This window comes from Malaya genurostris, chromosome 1 (assembly GCF_030247185.1).
Source record: "Malaya genurostris strain Urasoe2022 chromosome 1, Malgen_1.1, whole genome shotgun sequence".
Classification (NCBI taxonomy): domain Eukaryota; kingdom Metazoa; phylum Arthropoda; class Insecta; order Diptera; family Culicidae; genus Malaya; species Malaya genurostris.
The window spans coordinates 86436032-86444388 of NC_080570.1; positions in this window are offsets into that span (position 1 = coordinate 86436032).

An 8357-nucleotide genomic window follows, 5' to 3' on the forward strand; every position below is an offset into this window, starting at 1 on the left:
TTATATGGGGGCAGATACAATGACTCAAATTCCATGTATGGGTCCTGAAGATCACGTTTGAAACATTTACAGGACAATGGATCGTGTGAAAGAGTCATCCAGTAAGGATTTACATGAAAAAAATTTCGCCAAGGAAATTTTCATGTTGTCATTAAAATGCATTTGATAAGAGTTATATGGAGGCAGATCCATTGACTCAAATTCCATGTATGGGTCCTGAAGATCACGTTTGAAACATTTACAGGACAATGGATCGTGTGAAAGAGCCATCCAGTAAGGATTTACATGAAAAAAAGTTTCGCCAAGGAAATTTTCATGTTGTCATTAAAATTCATTTGATAAGAGTTATATGGGGGCAGATACAATGACTCAAATTCCATGTATGGGTCCTGAAGATCACGTTTGAAACATTTACAGGACAATGGATCGTGTGAAAGAGTCATCCAGTAAGGATTTACATGAAAAAAATTTTGCCAAGGAAATTTTCTCGTTGTCATTAAAATTCATTTGATAGGAGTTATATGGAGGCAGATACATTGACTCAAATTCCATGTATGGGTCCTGAAGATCACGTTTGAAACATTTACAGGACAATGGATCGTGTGAAAGAGTCATCCAGTAAGGATTTACATGAAAAAATAATTCGCCATGGAAATTTTCTCGTTGTCATTAAAATTTATTTGATAAGAGTTATATGGAGGCAGATACATTGACTCAAATTCCATGTATGGGTCCTGAAGATCACGTTTGAAACATTTACAGGACAATGGATCGTGTGAAAGAGCCATCCAGTAAGGATTTACATGAAAAAAATTTCGCCAAGGAAATTTTCATGTTGTCATTAAAATTTATTTGATAAGAGTTATATGGAGGCAGATACATTGACTCAAATTCCATGTATGGGTCCTGAAGATCACGTTTGAAACATTTACAGGATAATGGATCGTGTGAAAGAGTCATCCAGTAAGGATTTACATGAAAAAAAATTTGGCCAAGGAAATTTTCATGTTGTCATTAAAATTTATTTGATAAGAGTTATATGGAGGCAGATACATTGACTCAAATTCCATGTATGGGTCCTGAAGATCACGTTTGAAACATTTACAGGACAATGGATCGTGTGAAAGAGTCATCCAGTAAGGATTTACATGAATAAAAGTTTCGCCAAGGAAATTTTCATGTTGTCATTAAAATTTATTTGATAAGAGTTATATGGAGGCAGATACATTGACTCAAATTCCATGTATGGGTCCTGAAGATCACGTTTGAAACATTTACAGGACAATGGATCGTGTGAAAGAGTCATCCAGTAAGGATTTACATGAATAAAAGTTTCGCCAAGGATATTTTCATGTTGTCATTAAAATTTATTTGATAAGAGTTATATGGAGGCAGATACATTGACTCAAACTCCATGTATGGGTCTTGAAGATCACGTTTGAAATATTTACAGGACAATGGATCGTGTGAAAGAGTCATCCAGTAAGGATTTAGATGAAAAAAATTTCGCCAAGGAAATTTTCATGTTGTCATTAAAATTTATTTGATAAGAGTTATATGGAGGCAGATACATTGACTCAAATTCCATGTATGGGTCCTGAAGATCACAATTAAAACATTTACAGGACAATGGATCGTGTGAAAGAGTCATCCAGTAAGGATTTACATGAAAAAAAGTTTCGCCAAGGAAATTTTCATGTTGTCATTAAAATTTATTTGATAAGAGTTATATGGAGGCAGATACATTGACTCAAATTCCATGTATGGGTCCTGAAGATCACGTTTGAAACATTTACAGGACAATGGATCGTGTGAAAGAGTCATCCAGTAAGGATTTACATGAAAAAAAGTTTCGCCAAGGAAATTTTCATGTTGTCATTAAAATTTATTTGATAAGAGTTATATGGAGGCAGATACATTGACTCAAATTCCATATATGGGTCCTGAAGATCACGTTTATTTATTTATTTATTTATTTATTTATTATCATCGGACATTACCGTCTAAATGATATGAGTGGGGAAAAGCCCGTTTGAGTGTACCAAAACATTTCAATGGCACTCTTCTCAAAGAGGCATAAAAACCACTATCTCTTCTAATACACTAAAATTTACACATAATACATACAAAATTGTCGTTGTTAATAAATAAAACTATACAAACATCATACATTAATCATACAAACACCAATAAATAGTATACATAAATATCACAGTAATTGTAGTCTTCGTATAGAGGATGCAAATTTTTTTGATGAGTCACCAAACTCGAAGGTAGACTCTGCTCGTGAAAAAGTACGTATCATTGAAGAGACTGGTTCGTGATATCCATAGCTCGTCCGATGAAACCTCGTTGATAATAACGATGCATCGCGGGTTCTTCTAGTGGCTCGAAGATCCAAACGGGATAGTAGTTCCGGTGCATCAATTTCACCATTCAGAATTTTCGCAACTGTTAAGGCTTGTTGAATACGACGACGACGTTCCAATGATTCAAGATTTAATAGCTGACAACGATCTTGATATGGCGGTAGGTTCTGCGGGTCACGCCAAGGTAGATTCCTGAGAGCTAATCGTATGAATCTTTTTTGTACTCTTTCTAGTTTTAGGCTCCAAGTTAACTGATACGGATTCCAAACTGGCGATGAAAACTCAAGAATTGGCCGAACTAAGGAGCAATAAAGAGATTTTAGGCAATATGGATCGGTGAAGTCACGGGATATTTTAGATATGAATCCCAGTTGTCGATTCGCTTTTTTAGTTATATGAGCCATGTGGGAGCTAAAGCTCAGTTTGTAGTCCAATATAATGCCAAGATCACTGATTTCATTGACTCTACGTAACGGTATACCATCAATGCTGTAACTGAAGATGATCGGATCGCTCTTCCTATGAAAAGTCATTACGGCGCATTTAGCGATGCTAATGGTCAGCTGATTTGTTCGACACCAATCCACGAAGCTATTCAATAGTGTTTGCAATCGAATGCAGTCTTCGGTCGAGTTCACTGCTAAATACAGTTTGAGATCGTCAGCAAATATTAGTTTACATCCAGTACCCAAAACGGAAGCTACATCATTAAAAAAGAGTATGAAAAGCAGGGGACCCAGATTACTACCCTGTGGTACTCCTGATCCATTGGTAAATGCGGACGATTCGCAAGAACCCAGTTTTACACGAATGATTCTGTGGGTAAGGTAAGACCGTAGCCAAGTAGTTAGCTTGTGTGTGGCTCCGAGCAGACTGAATTTGCGAAGAAGAACTTCATGGTCGATACGATCGAAGGCTGCTTTCAGGTCAGTGTATAAAAACAAACATTTGAAACATTTACAGGACAATGGATCGTGTGAAAGAGTCATCCAGTAAGGATTTACATGAAAAAAAGTTTCGCCAAGGAAATTTTCATGTTGTCATTAAAATTTATTTGATAAGAGTTATATGGAGGCAGATACATTGACTCAAATTCCAAGTATGGGTCCTGAAGATCACGTTTGAAACATTTACAGGACAATGGATCGTGTGAAAGAGTCATCCAGTAAGGATTTACATGAAAAAAAGGTTCGCCAAGGAAATTTTCATGTTGTCATTAAAATTTATTTGATAAGAGTTATATGGAGGCAGATACATTGACTCAAATTCCATGTATGGGTCCTGAAGATCACGTTTGAAATATTTACAGGACAATGGATCGTGTGAAAGAGTCATCCAGTAAGGATTTACATGAAAAAAATTTCGCCAAGGAAATTTTCATGTTGTCATTAAAATTTATTTGATAAGAGTTATCTGGAGGCAGATACATTGACTCAAATTCCATGTATGGGTCCTGAAGATCACGTTTGAAACATTTACAGGACAATGGATCATGTGAAAGAGCCATCCAGTAAGGATTTACATGAAAAAATAATTCGCCATGGAAATTTTCTCGTTGTCATTAAAATTCATTTGATAAGAGTTATATGGGGGCAGATACAATGACTCAAATTCCATGTATGGGTCCTGAAGATCACGTTTGAAACATTTACAGGACAATGGATCGTGCGAAAGAGTCATCCAGTAAGGATTTACATGAAAAAAATTTCGCCAAGGAAATTTTCATGTTGTCATTAAAATTTATTTGATAAGAGTTATATGGAGGCAGATACATTGACTCAAATTCCATGTATGGGTCCTGAAGATCACGTTTGAAACATTTACAGGACAATGGATCGTGTGAAAGAGTCATCCAGTAAGGATTTACATGAAAAAAAGTTTCGCCAAGGAAATTTTCATGTTGTCATTAAAATTTATTTGATAAGAGTTATATGGAGGCAGATACATTGACTCAAATTCCATGTATGGGTCCTGAAGATCACGTTTGAAACATTTACAGGACAATGGATCGTGTGAAAGAGTCATCCAGTAAGGATTTACATGAAAAAAAGTTTCGCCAAGGAAATTTTCATGTTGTCATTAAAATTTATTTGATAAGAGTTATATGGAGGCAGATACATTGACTCAAATTCCATGTATGGGTCCTGAAGATCACGTTTAAAACATTTACAGGACAATGGATCGTGTGAAAGAGTCATCCAGTAAGGATTTACATGAAAAAAAGTTTCGGCAAGGAAATTTTCATGTTGTCATTAAAATTTATTTGATAAGAGTTATATGGAGGCAGATACATTGACTCAAATTCCATGTATGGGTCCTGAAGATCACGTTTGAAACATTTACAGGACAATGGATCGTGTGAAAGAGTCATCCAGTAAGGATTTACATGAAAAAAAGTTTCGCCAAGGAAATATTCATGTTGTCATTAAAATTTATTTGATAAGAGTTATATGGAGGCAGATACATTGACTCAAATTCCATGTATGGGTCCTGAAGATCACGTTTGAAACATTTACAGGACAATGGATCGTGTGAAAGAGTCATCCAGTAAGGATTTACATGAAAAAAAGTTTCGCCAAGGAAATTTTCATGTTGTCATTAAAATTTATTTGATAAGAGTTATATGGAGGCAGATACATTGACTCAAATTCCATGTATGGGTCCTGAAGATCACGTTTGAAACATTTACAGGACAATGGATCGTGTGAAAGAGTCATCCAGTAAGGATTTACATGAAAAAAATTTCGCCAAGGAAATTTTCATGTTGTCATTAAAATTTATTTGATAAGAGTTATATGGAGGCAGATACATTGACTCAAATTCCATGTATGGGTCCTGAAGATCACGTTTAAAACATTTACAGGACAATGGATCGTGTGAAAGAGTCATCCAGTAAGGATTTACATGAAAAAAAGTTTCGCCAAGGAAATTTTCATGTTGTCATTAAAATTTATTTGATAAGAGTTATATGGAGGCAGATACATTGACTCAAATTCCATGTATGGGTCCTGAAGATCACGTTTGAAATATTTACAGGACAATGGATCGTGTGAAAGAGTCATCCAGTAAGGATTTACATGAAAAAAAGTTTCGCCAAGGAAATATTCATGTTGTCATTAAAATTTATTTGATAAGAGTTATATGGAGGCAGATACATTGACTCAAATTCCATGTATGGGTCCTGAAGATCACGTTTGAAACATTTACAGGACAATGGATCGTGTGAAAGAGTCATCCAGTAAGGATTTACATGAAAAAAAGTTTCGCCAAGGAAATTTTCATGTTGTCATTAAAATTTATTTGATAAGAGTTATATGGAGGCAGATACATTGACTCAAATTCCATGTATGGGTCCTGAAGATCACGTTTGAAACATTTACAGGACAATGGATCGTGTGAAAGAGTCATCCAGTAAGGATTTACATGAAAAAAATTTCGCCAAGGAAATTTTCATGTTGTCATTAAAATTTATTTGATAAGAGTTATATGGAGGCAGATACATTGACTCAAATTCCATGTATGGGTCCTGAAGATCACGTTTGAAATATTTACAGGACAATGGATCGTGTGAAAGAGTCATCCAGTAAGGATTTACATGAAAAAAATTTCGCCAAGGAAATTTTCATGTTGTCATTAAAATTTATTTGATAAGAGTTATATGGGGGCAGATACAATGACTCAAATTCCATGTCTGGGTCCTGAAGATCACGTTTGAAACATTTACAGGACAATGGATCGTGTGAAAGAGCCATCCAGTAAGGAATTACATAAAAAAAATTTTGCCAAGGAAATTTTGTCGTTGTCATTAAAATTCATTTGATAAGAGTTATATGGGGGAAGATACATTGACTCAAATTCCATGTATGGGTCCTGAAGATTACGTTTGAAACATTTACAGGACAATGGATCGTGTGAAAGAGCCATCCAGTAAGGATTTACATAGAAAAAATTTTGCCATGGAAATTTTCTCGTTGTCATTAAAATTTATTTGATAAGAGTTATATGGAGGCAGATACATTGACTCAAATTCCATGTATGGGTCCTGAAGATCACGTTTGAAACATTTACAGGACAATGGATCGTGTGAAAGAGTCATCCAGTAAGGATTTACATGAAAAAAAGTTTCGCCAAGGAAATTTTCATGTTGTCATTAAAATTTATTTGATAAGAGTTATATGGAGGCATATACGTTGACTCAAATTCCATGTATGGGTCCTGAAGATCACGTTTGAAACATTTACAGGACAATGGATCGTGTGAAAGAGTCATCCAGTAAGGATTTACATGAAAAAAAGTTTCGCCAAGGAAATTTTCATGTTGTCATTAAAATTTATTTGATAAGAGTTATATGGAGGCAGATACATTGACTCAAATTCCATGTATGGGTCCTGAAGATCACGTTTGAAATATTTACAGGACAATGGATCGTGTGAAAGAGTCATCCAGTAAGGATTTACATGAAAAAAATTTCGCCAAGGAAATTTTCATGTTGTCATTAAAATTTATTTGATAAGAGTTATATGGAGGCAGATACATTGACTCAAATTCCATGTATGGGTCCTGAAGATCACGTTTGAAACATTTACAGGACAATGGATCGTGTGAAAGAGTCATCCAGTAAAGATTTACATGAAAAAAAGTTTCGCCAAGGAAATTTTCATTTTGTCATTAAAATTTATTTGATAAGAGTTATATGGAGGCAGATACATTGACTCAAATTCCATGTATGGGTCCTGAAGATCACGTTTGAATTATTTACAGGACAATGGATCGTGTGAAAGAGTCATCCAGTAAGGATTTACATGAAAAAAAGTTTCGCCAAGGAAATTTTCATGTTGTCATTAAAATTTATTTGATAAGAGTTATATGGAGGCAGATACATTGACTCAAATTCCATGTATGGGTCCTGAAGATCACGTTTGAAACATTTACAGGACAATGGATCGTGTGAAAGAGTCATCCAGTAAGGATTTACATGAAAAAAAGTTTCGCCAAGGAAATTTTCATGTTGTCATTAAAATTTATTTGATAAGAGTTATATGGAGGCAGATACATTGACTCAAATTCCATGTATGGGTCCTGAAGATCACGTTTAAAACATTTACAGGACAATGGATCGTGTGAAAGAGTCATCCAGTACGGATTTACATGAAAAAAAGTTTCGCCAAGGAAATTTTCATGTTGTCATTAAAATTTATTTGATAAGAGTTATATGGAGGCAGATACATTGACTCAAATTCCATGTATGGGTCCTGAAGATCACGTTTGAAATATTTACAGGACAATGGATCGTGTGAAAGAGTCATCCAGTAAGGATTTACATGAAAAAAAGTTTCGCCAAGGAAATTTTCATGTTGTCATTAAAATTTATTTGATAAGAGTTATATGGAGGCAGATACATTGACTCAAATTCCATGTATGGGTCCTGAAGATCACGTTTGAAACATTTACAGGACAATGGATCGTGTGAAAGAGTCATCCAGTAAGGATTTACATGAAAAAAAGTTTCGCCAAGGAAATTTTCATGTTGTCATTAAAATTTATTTGATAAGAGTTATATGGAGGCAGATACATTGACTCAAATTCCATGTATGGGTCCTGAAGATCACGTTTGAAACATTTACATGACAATGGATCGTGTGAAAGAGTCATCCAGTAAGGATTTACATAAAAAAAATTTCGCCAAGGAAATTTTCATGTTGTCATTAAAATTTATTTGATAAGAGTTATATGGAGGCAGATACATTGACTCAAATTCCATGTATGGGTCCTGAAGATCACGTTTGAAATATTTACAGGACAATGGATCGTGTGAAAGAGTCATCCAGTAAGGATTTACATGAAAAAAATTTCGCCAAGGAAATTTTCATGTTGTCATTAAAATTTATTTGATAAGAGTTATATGGGGGCAGATACAATGTCTCAAATTCCATGTATGGGTCCTGAAGATCACGTTTGAAACATTTACAGGACAATGGATCGTGTGAA